The 14993-nt window shown below is 37.1% G+C and overlaps 1 pseudogene; it reads right to left on the bottom strand.

Moving 5' to 3' along the window:
* Nucleotides 1–14993, bottom strand: part of LOC143639999 (nucleotide sugar transporter SLC35D1-like) — a 61456-nt pseudogene that overhangs the window by 26264 nt on the left and 20199 nt on the right.

The following is a 14993-nucleotide window of genomic DNA, read 5'->3' as shown; positions in this document are numbered from 1 at the left end:
AAATTCTGGCAAATCGTATACAAAAACATATCAAAAAGATTGTGCACCATGATCAAGTAGGATTCATCCATGGGATGCAAGGCTGGTTCAATATACGGAAATCAATAAACGTTATTCACCACATCAATAGACTTAAAGATAAGAACCATATGATCATCTCGGTGGATGCAGAAAAAGCATTCGACAAAGTACAGCATCCCTTTATGTTCAAAACATTAGAAAAACTAGGGATAACAGGAACTTACCTCAAAATTATAAAAGCTATATATGCTAAGCCTCAGGCTAGCATCATTCTAAATGGAAAAAAACTGAAGGCATTCCCTCTAAAATCTGGAACAAGACAGGGATGCCCTCTCTCACCACTTCTATTCAATATAGTTCTCGAAACACTGGCCAGAGCAATTAGACAGACGAAAGAAATTAAAGGCATAAAAATAGGAAAAGAAGAACTTAAATTATCACTATTTGCGGATGATATGATCCTATACCTAGAAGACACAAAAGGGTCTACAAAGAAACTACTGGAGCTAATAAATGAATTCAGCAAAGTGGCTGGATATAAAATCAACACGCATAAATCAAAGGCATTCCTGTATATCAGCGACAAATCTTCTGAACTGGAAATGAGGACATCTACCCCATTCACAATATCCTCAAAAAAAATAAAATACTTGGGAATCAACCTAACAAAAGAGGTGAAAGATTTATACAATGAAAACTACAGAATCCTAAAGAGAGAAATAGAAGAAGATCTCAGAAGATGGAAAAATATACCCTGTTCATGGATAGGCAGAACTAACATCATCAAAATGGCAATATTACCAAAAGTTCTCTATAGGTTCAATGCAATGCCAATCAAAATCCCAACGGCATTTCTTGAAGAAATAGATAAAGCAATCATGAAATTCATATGGAAAAATAAAAGACCCAGAATAGCAAAAGCAATTCTAAGCAGGAAGTGTGAATCAGGAGGTGTAGCGATACCAGATTTCAAACTGTACTACAAAGCAATAGTAACAAAAACAGCATGGTACTAGTACCAAAACAGGCGGGTGGACCAATGGTATAGAATAGAGGACACAGAAACCAATCCACAAAATTACAACTATCTTATATTCGATAAAGGGGCTAAAAGCATGCAATGGAGGAAGGATAGCATCTTCAACAAATGGTGCTGGGAAAACTGGAAATCCATATGCAATAAAATGAAACTGAATCCCCACCTCTCGCCATGCACAAAAGTTAACTCAAAATGGATCAAGGACCTTGATATCAAATCAGAGACTATGCGTCTGATAGATGAAAAGGTTGGCTCCCATCTACATATTGTGGGGTCGGGCTCCAAATTCCTTAATAGGACACCCATAGCACAAGAGTTAAAAACAAGAATCAACAAATGGGACTTACTTAAACTAAAAAGTTTTTTTCTCAGCAAGAGAAACAATAAGAGAGGTAAATAGGGAGCCTACATCATGGGAACAAATTTTTACTCCTCACACTTCAGATAGAGCCCTAATATCCAGAGTATACAAAGAACTCAAAAAATTAAACAATAAGAAAACAAATAACCCAATCAACAAATGGGCCAAAGACCTGAACAGACACTTCTCAGAGGAGGACATACAATCAATCAACAAGTACATGAAAAAATGCTCACCATCTCTAGCAGTCAGAGAAATGCAAATCAAAACCACCCTAAGATACCATCTCACTCCAGTAAGATTGGCAGCCATTATGAAGTCGAACAATAACAAGTGCTGGCGAGGATGTGGGGAAAAGGGTACTCTTATACATTGCTGGTGGGACTGCAAAATGGTGAGGCCAATATGGAAAGCAGTATGGAGATTCCTGGGAAAGCTGGGAATGGAACCACCATTTGACCCAGCTATTGCCCTTCTCGGACTATTCCCTGAAGACCTCAAAAGAGCATACTACAGGGATACTGACACATCGATGTTCATAGCAGCACAATTCACAATAGCTAGACTGTGGAACCAACCCCGATGCCCCTCAATAGATGAATGGATAAAAAAAAATGTGGCATTTATACACAATGGAGTACTACGCAGCACTAAGAAATGACAAAATCATGGAATTTGCAGGGAAATGGATGGCACTAGAGCAGATTATGCTAAGTGAAGCTAGCCAATCCCTAAAAAACAAATGCCAAATGTCTTTTTTGATATAATGAGAGCAACCAAGAACAGAGCAGGGAGGAAGAGCAGGAGGAAAAGATTAACATTAAGCAGAGTCATGAAGTGGGAGGGAAAGGGAGAGAAAAGGGAAATTGCTTGGAAATGGAAGGAGACCCTCATTGTTATACAAAATTACATATAAGAGTTTGTGAGGGGAATGGGAAAAAAATAAGGAGAGAAATGAATTACAGTAGATGGGGTAGAGAGAGAAGATGGGAGGGGAGGGGAGGGGGGATAGTAGAGGATAGGAAAGGTAGCAGAATACAACAGTTACTATTATGGTATTATGTAAAAATGTGGATGTGTAACCTATGTGATTCTGAAATCTTTGTAATGTTTTGAATAACCAATAAAAAAATAAAATTAAAAAAAATAATAAATAAACCCTATTTGTCAATGAGGTTATATTTAATTAAACATTTTTACTTACCTGATATTTAAGCCAATGAAATTTGTCCATGTGAAAATATAATCTCCACCAAAGACCATTCCAATGTAAGTTATTAATATATTCTAAAAAGAAAAGAAGTGATATATTGTTACATAGGTTTAACCAAGTTTTTTAAATGTACATATAAACTCATCCATGCTGTGACCTTAAATACCCTTAAAATACAAAAAAAAAAAAAAAAAACCAGTAACAACATATACCCATTAACCCTAAAGTGAGTGTAGTATGAACAAGGACACCAGTAAGAAGTCAATGACATTAGCCTGTTCCCAAATAATTTCTCCAGAAGTAAATGCTTGTAAATCATTAACAAGATTATCAAACTTTCCCTGTCTTTTGGGATGGCTGACAGATGGCTTTTTACTCTGATTGGGATAACTACTGATTATGAGAGAAAAAATAAAGGATGAAAGAATGCTAACATGCAAACATCTTTCCTCTTCTTTTAAAAAAGAAAAAGGGGATGATGGGAACTTTGCCAACATGAAGACTATTATTAGAGAAATTTTCCTTGCTATCTTCAATAACACATAGGAAGTCATTTTGAAGTATTATATCTAAAATCACTTCTGACACTCCTATGTATAAACATCCAGCTCTCTTTAGTTATCTTCAGATTAAAAAAGCAGAAAACAACTTTCTAAAGTTTAAACTATAATTCAATTCCTTTCAAATATTCCTTCTTTTTTATTCATAAGTTACTGCTTCCCTCTCTTTTGAAACTACCATAAACTGTCAATGTAGCAACATTCCTGGATCAGACCTAAAGGCCAGGACTTGGTTATAGCTTAGTGGTAGACTGCTTGCCTAGATAAGGCCATTGGTGCAATCTTCAGTAGTGAAAAAAACAAAAACTAAAAACAAAACTTCAAAATAACTCTCATAAGAGTGCTCTTTCAGAGAGCATTCAAAATTACACCAGCTTCTTCTAGGTCTAAGGACAGTGACAGCAAGTTACCTTACATCAGGGTTTTTTTTTTCTTCTTGTATTTGTAGATAGACATCAGGACTTTATTTTATTTGTTTATTTTTATGTATGCTAAGAATCAAACCCAGTACATCAGACCAAGCGCTATGCCACTGATCTACAGCCCTAGCCCTAGAGCAGATTTTCTTACTGAAGGATAAAAATATATGTATTTTGTAATAGTAAACAAAGCCAATAGGTATGCTGGAAAAGTAAATAACAGGACCTCTCTTTGAATACAAAGATACAGGGAGAAAGTGAATTAATTTGCATAAACTGTGCAGGAAACTTCAGAAAGGAGGGGGGCCTACTGAGAGCACAACTTGCTTTTCAAAATCAGAAAAATTGTAGGTATATATTAGGGTATCTTAAGCAACATTTGCTATCAGGAGGACACCAACCTCCCCCAGACAGAATGTTACAGGAAGCACAGAAGATTATACTGTGAGCTCAAAACTAAGACTGTAATTCTCCAACTTTAGTGTATCTGAGAATTACCTGGAAACCTTGTTAAAAATGAATATTTCCAGGTTATACTCTACAGATTGTGATTTAGTTTATCTGGAGTATTCCTGGGGATTCCTTTTTTAATCAGAAATACTAATTGATTTTCCTATCACACCTCACCAAAGAGAAATGAGGAATCTGACAGAGGGTTTGTGAAGTTGGGATCCTTAAGAACAGAAAGAAGCTTAAAGCCTCCTAAAAGAACAGCTGAGCAGAAAAGCTAGTAAAAGAAAAGCAGAAAAGTTAATGAAAGAAGTACCACTGTAGCTTTGGTAGATTCTAACTCCCATCTATTAGCTCTCCTTCAACAGTGAGACCATGCAGCAGTGAGGAGCAAAAGCAATTAATCCGGCAATACAGTTTTTCCCTCAAAGGTCTGAAATAAATCTGCTCCCTTGGGACTGAGTAAATCCTTGGTTACTTAATTATATCAACAGAATATATCAAAATTATATCAAAAGTATAACAAAAGAAAAGTATGGACGCACATTAGATATCACTGTGTGTGTATCCCAGGTTCACAACAATAAAGTACACACTGATAAATTTCAAGCAAGTCATTTAATTATTTAAACCAAACATAGGCTTTTCTACCCCATCCTTCTCCTTAGCTAAAACATGGTACCAAATGCCCTATCTCCTATGTTCTAACTGCTCTTATTCTAAAGATACAAGCCGTCCACTTTGCTCTTGAAGCATCAACTATGCAAAACCAAAACACAGCAGAGAGCTACTTTGAGGGGCTAAAACTATCTCAGTCAGCCCAGTCCCTTGTCTTTAGCTTTTTGGGAGAATTCACACAGTTGACTTGTTATAGCTTAATTTAGAATTCTATTCATGTCAAACACTCTAATTTCATGATTTGAAGCTACAGACTTTGGGAAATTATAACCCAATCTGATTTCTAACAGGAGATTGGGCAGGCCTCATTCCACTGGGGGTTCAGAACACCAGGGATGGGCCCCACTCCACTGGGGGCATGTTTTACTTAGTAGTCAGTAAAAATGTTACCTCTACTGATGACTATTGAAGCATCAGAAAGGAAGCCACCAAAGTAACCATCCTCTTCTTCCCAAATGATCATGGACCTACCTCTCTGTCTTGTCTTTTTTAGAAAGTAAACCCACTTGGCTAATTCAAATATGCCATGACCTCCTTGATCTTAGAGAGCTAGAATGACAAAATCAGATGAAAGAGGTCTCAGGCTTCAGTGAACTTTAGCTCAATACTCAAATCAACTTGGCTCTCTTGGCTGAAGACAAATGAGTCTCCCTCAAATAAAACAGTTCAGGAGGAAGCAACATTACTGAAAATGTCAGACACATTTTTTAAAAGTGGGTCATATAAGGTCTGGCTCAGTCATAAGAAAAGCACCCTTGATTAGCTTGTGGCCAGCACCTCTTCACATAGAATACCAGAACTCAGTGAAACAGAGCAGTTCTTGCTTCCATTAATGGGATGGGCCTATCACTACTAAGCTATTCATCTGCCCTGTCACAAATAGGCCTAAATTTTCTTTCTTCCTCTACTCTAAGATAATACATTTTCCTTTTCCTGCACTCCTCAGAGCTAAGTTGCCTGCAAGCAGAGCAGGCCCTTCCTGAATTCTTAAAGACTTTCAGAAATGCAACACAACCCATCAAAACTAATAAGATAGAATAGGAAATGAGGATTATGGGACGTAAAAACATAAAAAGATTATTATTTTAGAGGATCAATAGTCAAAAAAGCACATACCAAAAAGATATTAGTATTTTTTTTCCAACTTACCTTAATACAGCCAACTATTGTAGTTGTAAGAGCAGAATTATACTGAGTGCAGAGCACTGTGGCATATATCAAGATGAACCTAGGGTGAAGAAGGAAAAGGTACATCATAATGAAGACCCAGTGCTTAACTTTAAAATAATCTCTAGCCAAGAGAAACAGCCAGTATTGGCCATGCTAGCTCATTCTAGTCATCGAGCAACTGTGAGCTTTCTTCACCTCACTGTTGTTACATTGAAGCTTCAGATTTTTTAAGACTTCTAAAGAGAAACACACATCCATTTCCTGTCCTGGTGTTTTTCTGATCCCCTCAACAAAACCATGAAACCATTACTTATAATGATGAGTATTCTTTAGCAATCATGCTTCCTACTATCTCACCTAAGCTAGACAGAAAGCTCAGATCTCACAACCCTAGCTCACTTGTATACCTCTCATGAGGACAATGTGACCTCTGGACAGGATGAAGGCAAGAGGGATTCTTAAGGATGGAAGAAAATCAAACTGGAACTACTTTAAGAGGGGATACAGGCTCCCTCAATTACTAAGTAGCAGCATTTGGAAATCCTAGGTTTCCACTGAGGTTTTTGAGCTGACTTAATCCTAGGGAAGCATGTCATTATATTCTAAAGCATCTGCTCACTACGCCAGGTCCAGTCACAGATGAGCTGACTGGCTAAGGGAAGGACACATTTTAGAAACATGAAAGTGAGGAGAGAAGCATGTTTGCAGATATTCTTTGCCTTTTACATCTTCTCTTCTAGACAGAAGACAACATGGTAGAGATAAATCAATTAGCCCCAAAGTCAAATGCAGCCTTGCCATCTACTGCTTGTGTAAACTTTGATAATTAATTTTTGAACCTGCTTTCTCATAGGTTAGAGAACAACAACATGTGTCAAACTGTCAATGTATAGATAAAATAATGCATACTGAAATAAAATGATGCTTATTATAGACAAGGCCAATGGATAAATATCAGCTCTTTTCTTCCTCTAACATGACTTTGGGATCAATTCAGCAGCCTTAAGAGCACACTCCCAGGTGGTACTATGAAACCACTTGAGTCTGGAATTGATTATCCTAAGCTGACAACTCAGGAGCCCAAACATATACTGGGAAATGAGGCAAATGAACTCCTGAACAAATTTCTCTTATCTATGTCTCTAGGAAAACTATCGGCTAACAAGGTGATAAACACTCACCCCATCACACAGGAGAGGGTGAACTGTAGAAGAAAGAGGGTGTCAGCCCAGCCTTCAAACTCCATTGCCTATAATATGCAAGGAAGCATTAGATTTTAGAGCAGGCCCTCAGAAGGAGCTCATTCATTCATTAATGAAAATCCTTTTATGTTTGTTTCTCCAACATGCACACACATGCACGCGCACGCACGCGCGCGCACACACACACACACACACACACACACACACAGGCATGCATTTCCCTGAATCACTCCCAGGATAGAGTGATGTTCAAGTTTCAAATATATCAAACTGAACCAACAAAAATTTTCAAAAGACACCCTACTTTCTAAAATGTAATGTGGGGAGATTTTTTACTTCTCCCTACTAGTGCAAAGAAATATCTATTTCCTTAAGGCACACATCCACATCTGGCTAAACTCAGCTATTCTCCCAGATGGCTGTTAGTGTACTAGTGTTAAAGGTTTTCTCCAACATTAAAACACATTTCTAGCCAGGTGCAGTGGCACACACCTGTAATCCCAGCAGCTAGGGAGGCAAAGGCAGGAGGATTGTGAAGTCAAAGCCAGCCTCAGGAATTTAGTCAAGCACTAAGCAACTCAGTGAGACCTTGTCTCTAATAAAATACAAAACCAGGTTATGGATGTGGCTCAGTGGTCAAGTACCCCTGAATTCAATCCCAGGTACCTCCTCCCCCCCTCAAAAAATTTCCTCCTTGGCAATATGTGAGAATTCAAGTATAGAAGTAATTATACAAATACAACTAAGATCTACTCCAGGAGAATTATTGTTCATATATATATGACATGATATAATATCATATATATTATATATCACTTATATATATCATCTCACACACACACACACACCCCACACACATATATACACACACCACAATTTGTTTAGTCAAGAGTCAATGGACTTTTATTTGGGTTGTTTCTACAATTATGTTATTATAAATAAAGCTGCAATTAACCTTGGAGTAAAAGCCTATTGACACATTATTATTTGCCTTTGGTAAATATCTAGGACATTAGATTGCTAGTTTTTTTGGTAAATTTATCCTTAATTTTATAAGATAAACCTTTTTCTTGTAAACTGTATACTTTTTTCCAAAGTGGCTACATAATTATATATTCTACCCAGCACTGTATGAGAGCTCTCACCGCTGTACATGTTCATCAATATTTAGAATTCCCAGAGACTATTCTGGTGAGTGGCATGTGGCATTTCAGAATTCTAACTTGTTTCCCTAATGACTAACAAGGGTTGGGTATCTTTTAATGTGCTTATCTGACATCAGTATTTCTTTTTTTTATAGTCTACCCAAATCTTCTGCCAAATTTTAATTAAAAGTCTTCTGATGACTGAGTTTTAAGGTTTTTTTATACATTCTTGATGAATATCTTTAATCATGTACATGTGGTACACACACACATGCATGGATGACTTCAGAGTAAAAAATAATCAGAATTATATAGCAAAAACCTTAAATAAATCTCTCTATACTCTATATACAGGAGTTCCTTCCCTCCTTAATCTCCTATGCTAATGGGGCAGGATTCTGACATGTATTAACTTAGGCCTTGGGGCACTATGCTAAAGAGGATTTAATTAGGTCTGCTCATAATGAAATAGAAAACTACAGCAATAAATAATACTGCCTAATATTTGTGGAGTGCTTCTGAATAGATCATGTCATTTGAGTCCCATGATAACCCTCTAAGATGAAAAAGCCAAGTCATATTATCCCCAGAAGACATCAAATGACTAACTAACTTTAGGTCACATAACTAATATATTAGACTCAAATCTACACATTGCAAGTCCATGGCTCTTTACAATGAACATTAAATTTTATTCAGGAAAAATGCCCCAAATATATACTGCATAGGCCCCCTTTGGGGATACAGTAACTATTCTGTAGAATATTAAAATAAATCTTATGGCCATTATTCTATTTACACAATTCAAAAACAGAAAAATAATTGTCAGAGGATTTATTTTCGCCATTTTCCTAAGTATTTGGCCTATGTCTAAAGAAAGCCAGTCTATGGCACAAGTAGCCTGCTGCATTCCTCTACTTCACCACAAGAATAGATCTTTGACAGCAACAAAATCAGCAGCAGCCATTTGAAAGTACAGCTGAAGGACAAATATGACCCATTCAGTCACCTCAAGAGCCCACCCTCCCTGCTATCTGCCATAAGAACAGCATTAAGAAAGCAATAAAAGCTACCACTTATTACAAGCTTCCTATGTGCCAGACTCAGAAATATTCAGTAACTTTTCCAAAATTATTCAGCTAGTAAGAGCTTGTTCAGTTCCACAGCCTACAGTCCTTTTATCTATACTTCTGGGAAACAACACAAGTTTTTCTACTCGATGGCTGCTCTTATCAGATCAGTGAGTCAAAAGCAGGAGTTCTACTTGTAACTCTGCATTAACTTTCTGTGAGGTCATAATAAAGTCATATAACCTCTATGAGCCCTTGTCTATATTACAAAGGTAGAAAACAATCTGCTCCTTCTGCTTTTTGTTAGAAACAATTTGGAGAATAAAATAAGATATATAAATTATATAAATATATACTGAATTTATAAAGAGAAGAGATTATTTACTTAAGCTTCCACCACTACCATTATTAACTCATGATGGTAGATTTGCAGGGAAGAAAAATTTTGTTTTTAAGGTTCTGGGTATTGAACGCAGGGCCATACACATGCTAGGCAAGTGCTCTACCATTAAGCGACACCCACAGCCCCAACAGGCAAACCTTTTTATTTTCCCTATGACAGGAGATACAGAAGGCACAACAATCATGTACTTTTTTAATCAGGAAAAATAAAATGTTTAAACAAAACAAAACTTCTGCCTCTAGAGAAAACTCTGATAAAGAGTCACTGTGACGAGAATGACCTGACTGGTCATTCTGTGTGTAACACAGAACTAAATAGGACTCTGCCACAAGCTCCATGATCTGCAGTCTTGGCTAAGTGGTGGCTGTGGTTACAGACTGAACATACAAAGATGCTTTCTTAGGCTTCCTTCTGTTTTGAATGAAGTCTCCACCTCTACAGGTGCTGGTGGTATTCTGTAATTCCATGGGTCAAAATCTCCAGGAGTGAAAACAGTGTCATACAATCAAAGGGCAAAGGTTATATGGACCTACCATGTTCTGTGTAAGATTTTTAGTCAAATAAAAATATTTGAAACAGAAAAGTTTAACTATAAAATTTATTCTTTACTAGCTTAGATAAAGGAAATTAAAAGATTTAGGGAGTATCTGAGTAAGATTAAGCACTAAAATGACATACAATAATAAAACTAAAATCTAGTCCAGGAATACAATCAGATTTTGTCTTTTTTTTTCCTTTGGTACCAGGGATTGATCTGAGGGGGCACTCAACCACTGAGCCACATCCCCAACCCTATTTTGTATTTTATTTAGAGACAGGGTCTTATTAATTTGCTTAGCACCTTGCTTTTGCTGAGGCTAGCTTTGAACTCACCATCCTCCTGTTTCAGTCTCCAGAGACACTGGGATAATAGGCATGAACCACTGTGCCATCAAGATTTTTTCTTTTGTACCAGCTCTGATTGATTAATTCTGGCTGTCTGAAACACTGTAGTGGGAAACATTATGAGGCTATGTCCAGGCTCAAAAAGGAAAGTACTGTGACTATTTGTCCTTGTCCATAAGAGCACAGGATAATATCTGCACTGATTCACCACTCCTGATCTAAAGAGAAACGTGGAATAATTTCATTGTGCATTTCAGTCTCAAGTGCAACCATTTCCACTTCCAGGGAAACTTGCTAAACAAAAAGTAAATAACTTATTTTATATGCAAACTAAAATCTGAAGTATAAATGAGACATTTTCTGTGTTTTGATTCTCCCTGCTTACCTTGAAAAATCTTAACAAACACTTTAGGCTTTCTATACTCTATATAGAACATCATGGTAAAAAGGTTGTAAATGATGTAAATCTATTTTGAAATTTCTTTCTCTTAAAAAAAACTATTGAGAAAAAAATGTGGCCTTTTCTAAAAGTAAACTGCTAGGAAACTTGCTAAGGCAGAACAAAGATAATGTTAGTGGTGCAAATGATCTGCCATAGTTCTCTCCCTGCCTTGGGAAAGTCAGGTGAGTTCCTAGAATCAGTGGTGCTGGGTTACCCACCTTGACATTATTATAACCATTTTCTACCTCTCCTGCTCTGCCCCTTATGCTAGCTTAAATGAGAATATGAGCCCAGATATTTTCACTATCTCACTGCTCACTACGCTCTGCCACCAATATAAAACCTATGTATGATGGCAAAACTACACTTACTAAACTTACTAACCAAGTTTCTTGCTCCTGTTGAAAAAGTCACATCCTCAAAAATGACTAATAACAAGAGTAGTCACCCTGGACAGTAGCCTAAAACTTTTTTATAATTTAAACAGCAGTGCTTCATAAGAGACACTTCCAGACAGATGATTTGTGTGGCAACTTTTCTTGTCATTCCCCTAAGTCATGTAATATAACCAGTGATATAATGAAGACATTATACAATGTCCCAGTGCCTACAGTACTAGCCTTGTGAGATTCACAGCAAGAGGTCTGTTGTTCCATTCCTACGTGAGAATACCTAGCAGAATGTGCTGCCAGAAAGCAGAGCTCCAACTCCTGTGACTCTGAATCACTGGCTTTATGCTGCATACATTCCCTTTTGGAGGCAGCAACTAATGAATTTAAACACAATCTGTCCTGACACTTTGGAAAGTCATTAGTGAAGTGATGTCCACTCCACCTCTACCTATATTAATTAGATATCTTTTATTAACAGGAAGCTGGTTTTCATATAATATGTACAAACTTTTTAAAATATTTTAGAAGATATGTATTTTAAAAACATTAAGTGCTAAAATATTGGTTCTTTGGTTCAAGGTAAATGCAAGACTTGCAAACCTTGAATAAACTTTTAAAACACAAACATACACACACACATACACACATACAACCAGACTAGTTTCTGAGAATGCTTTCCCAAGGCTTTCCCTTGTATTATGTGCTCACTGAGATGCATTGTTCAATTGGAACTTGCCTTTTAGTCTTTAAGGTAATTTAGTTCTTTCATCCTTAACCTCTAATTCTTTCTTAAAGATTGTATCAATCCTGTCAAATACCTCTCTGGACCTTTCAGAGCCTCTTGTTGGATTCTTGCCCTAGCAGAGGAAAATTTTTCTTCCTTTGCCTACTTAGGTTAATAGTGAGACTTTGAGAAAAATAATTCAAATTTTGCTTTAGTTTGCATCCAGGTCAAGAATCTGCAAATCTAAAAATGCAAACAAATAAATTTGTTCTATCTTTCCCAGTTATTTTTGAAGTTAGGATTCATCACAGAATACTCATCATTTATTCCAAAAAAATAATATTTTTCTTATTGTTCACTTTATAAAGTACAGTTTTTAAATACCTTCACATGATTCTACAATAAAAACAATTCAGAAAAATGAAGAGTTTGGAAGTGTCCCTTCATTCTTTTCTATATACCTATTCCCACACACAAATGCAAAATTTGATGGTTACTTTATTAGTTTCATATATAATTTTTCCAGTTCCTTTATTGAAATAAGTGAATAAACTATGTGTGTCTTATTTTTTGTTTCATTTTACTCAAAGAAAGCCTACCCTTTGCACCATGCTTTTACATTTAACCACTCATCACGGAGATCTTTTCATTCAATACAAAGAGAGCTTCCATGCAATAAGTGGCCTAAGCTCAGGAGAGCCAGGAGTTCCACGGATGAAAGCAGTTGGTAAGCATTGATTATCTGGGAGCACTAGATTCAGGCCAGCTGGGAGGACAGCAGCCTAGTAGTGTCCACACCAATATGACTTTTACTGCTCATAAATTCTGTCTCTTCCCAGAAAAGGAACTACTTTGAGAATATTTTATCCCAACCTCCCCATTTTATACATGACAAAGTAGAGTGGGAGAGCAGAAGGACTTATCCAAAATCAGCTAGTGCATGGGGACAGACCTAGAAGATGCTGGTTTTTTGCACGTAGGCCCAAATTTCTCTTCATTGTACCATTTATATCACTAGCTTTTAAGGACTTGTTATTACTTGGAGAGTAAATTTCAAATTCCAATATCTAGCACTGGTTCTAATTTAGAAGGAAACAGGGTGTGGTATAATGAGAAGAGTGACAGAACCAGTCTTACAATCAGGAAATCTGGGAAATCTAGACCTGGGTCCTCTCTGGCGCCTATTTCCTCACTTATGAAATAAAAGGTTTGAACCAGATGCTCTCCAAGGCCTCTCCGAGTCTTACACTTCTATCTTCTAACAACACTTGCATCTATGCCGGTGTTCATACTTAGTTCTGCCTGGAACACACCTTTCATTTCTCCTCCTCCACCTTTCTCAAGGTCCACCTTGGCTTTCCCTGATATGTACCCATTCAGAAAATGCTAAGAGTTCATTTCTCAGGATTCAGAACATTCTTTTTCCTCAACCTAGATCTAGATTACTTCCACTCCAAAAAGCCACACAAATTGGTTTCTCAATCCATTCAGTTCATGTCTGCTTAAATGAATCTTGTAAAGACACCTTTCTTAGCTAACTTACTAAAAACAGTACTTCCCTTCATTCTCCTCATGCTCTACTTCTCTTCATTGCTCTTAGTATATAATTTATGTGTAGTCTATCTCACCCCACTGGAATCCAAGCACAATTAAAGCAAAGACCTTGGTCTTCTTTTTTTTTTTTACTTTTCAATTCTTAGAAGAGCATCTGGCATCTGACACATAATAAGCACTTAATATGGTCTTTGAAAGAACAGTGATTGTTCGTAAATAATTAATGACAAGGACAAGTTGCTGACTACTCCTAGTACTACTCTTTTAACCATCATTGAGTTATTTCTCACATTTGAGGGCTTGTCCTACAAGAAGTCCCTGCATGAAGTCCCAAATGGAGAATGTAAGTCAGGGACAGCAGATAGTTTGGGGAGATACATATACACAGGCAAAAAGCAAGGGTTCTGGAGTCAGACCGGTTCTAGTTTTGAACCTTGCCAACTGGGCTTGAGCATGTTTCTAGCATCTGAAAAACAGATATCAACCTACTACAGAGGTATGTAACAAAGATCAGCGGAAATTATTTATGTTGAAGTATCTTGTCAGGTAGAAGGCATCATACCAAATAGGTAAAGTATTCTAATGGCCAGAAACAGTCTTAAATTGTTTTTTGGCAACAGCCTCATTTAAAAATGTATGCATAAACACTCATGTTTGTCCAAATATACATATGCACATGTAGGAAGAAAAGCACACTGACAATCTGACAATGAATCGGACTCTTAGAAGAAAATCTGACACATAATAAGCACTTAATATGGTCTTTGAAAGAACAGAGAAAACTCTTACCTTACCATATATCCCATTCTTTAATGCAAACCCTTTTAGATAAGGCTTTAGACAAACAAACCACTATCTACTGTGAAAATCAATCTTCCAGTGGAAAAACTAAACCTCAGACCTCTTGTAGAACACTATGAGCCTCCTTGACACCCTGGGTTATGTAGGCTTTCACCTACGACATACAGACTGTTTTAAATAAAAAAATAATCACTCAACCACCTTTGTAAGTCTTCTCTCTAAAACAAGCCCCAAAACAGGCTAACTGCTTATTGCATTTGGTGGTTAAGAAAACAAGAACTGGGCTGGGATTGTGGCTCAGTGGTAGAGTACCTGCCAGCAGGTACTCATACATACATGGCCAGTTCATACATGGCCAGTTCCATGGTTCTGGGCCGGAGGTGAGGCAGAACTTCATGGCAGAAGAGTGCAGTGGAGGGAAACAGCTCAGGAGTGGTCAAGAGGAAAAGGTCCTACACAAGGAC

The sequence above is a fragment of the Callospermophilus lateralis genome, unplaced genomic scaffold, assembly GCF_048772815.1.
Source record: "Callospermophilus lateralis isolate mCalLat2 unplaced genomic scaffold, mCalLat2.hap1 Scaffold_105, whole genome shotgun sequence".
Lineage (NCBI taxonomy): Eukaryota > Metazoa > Chordata > Mammalia > Rodentia > Sciuridae > Callospermophilus > Callospermophilus lateralis.
This window is presented reverse-complemented; position numbering and strand designations above follow the sequence as displayed.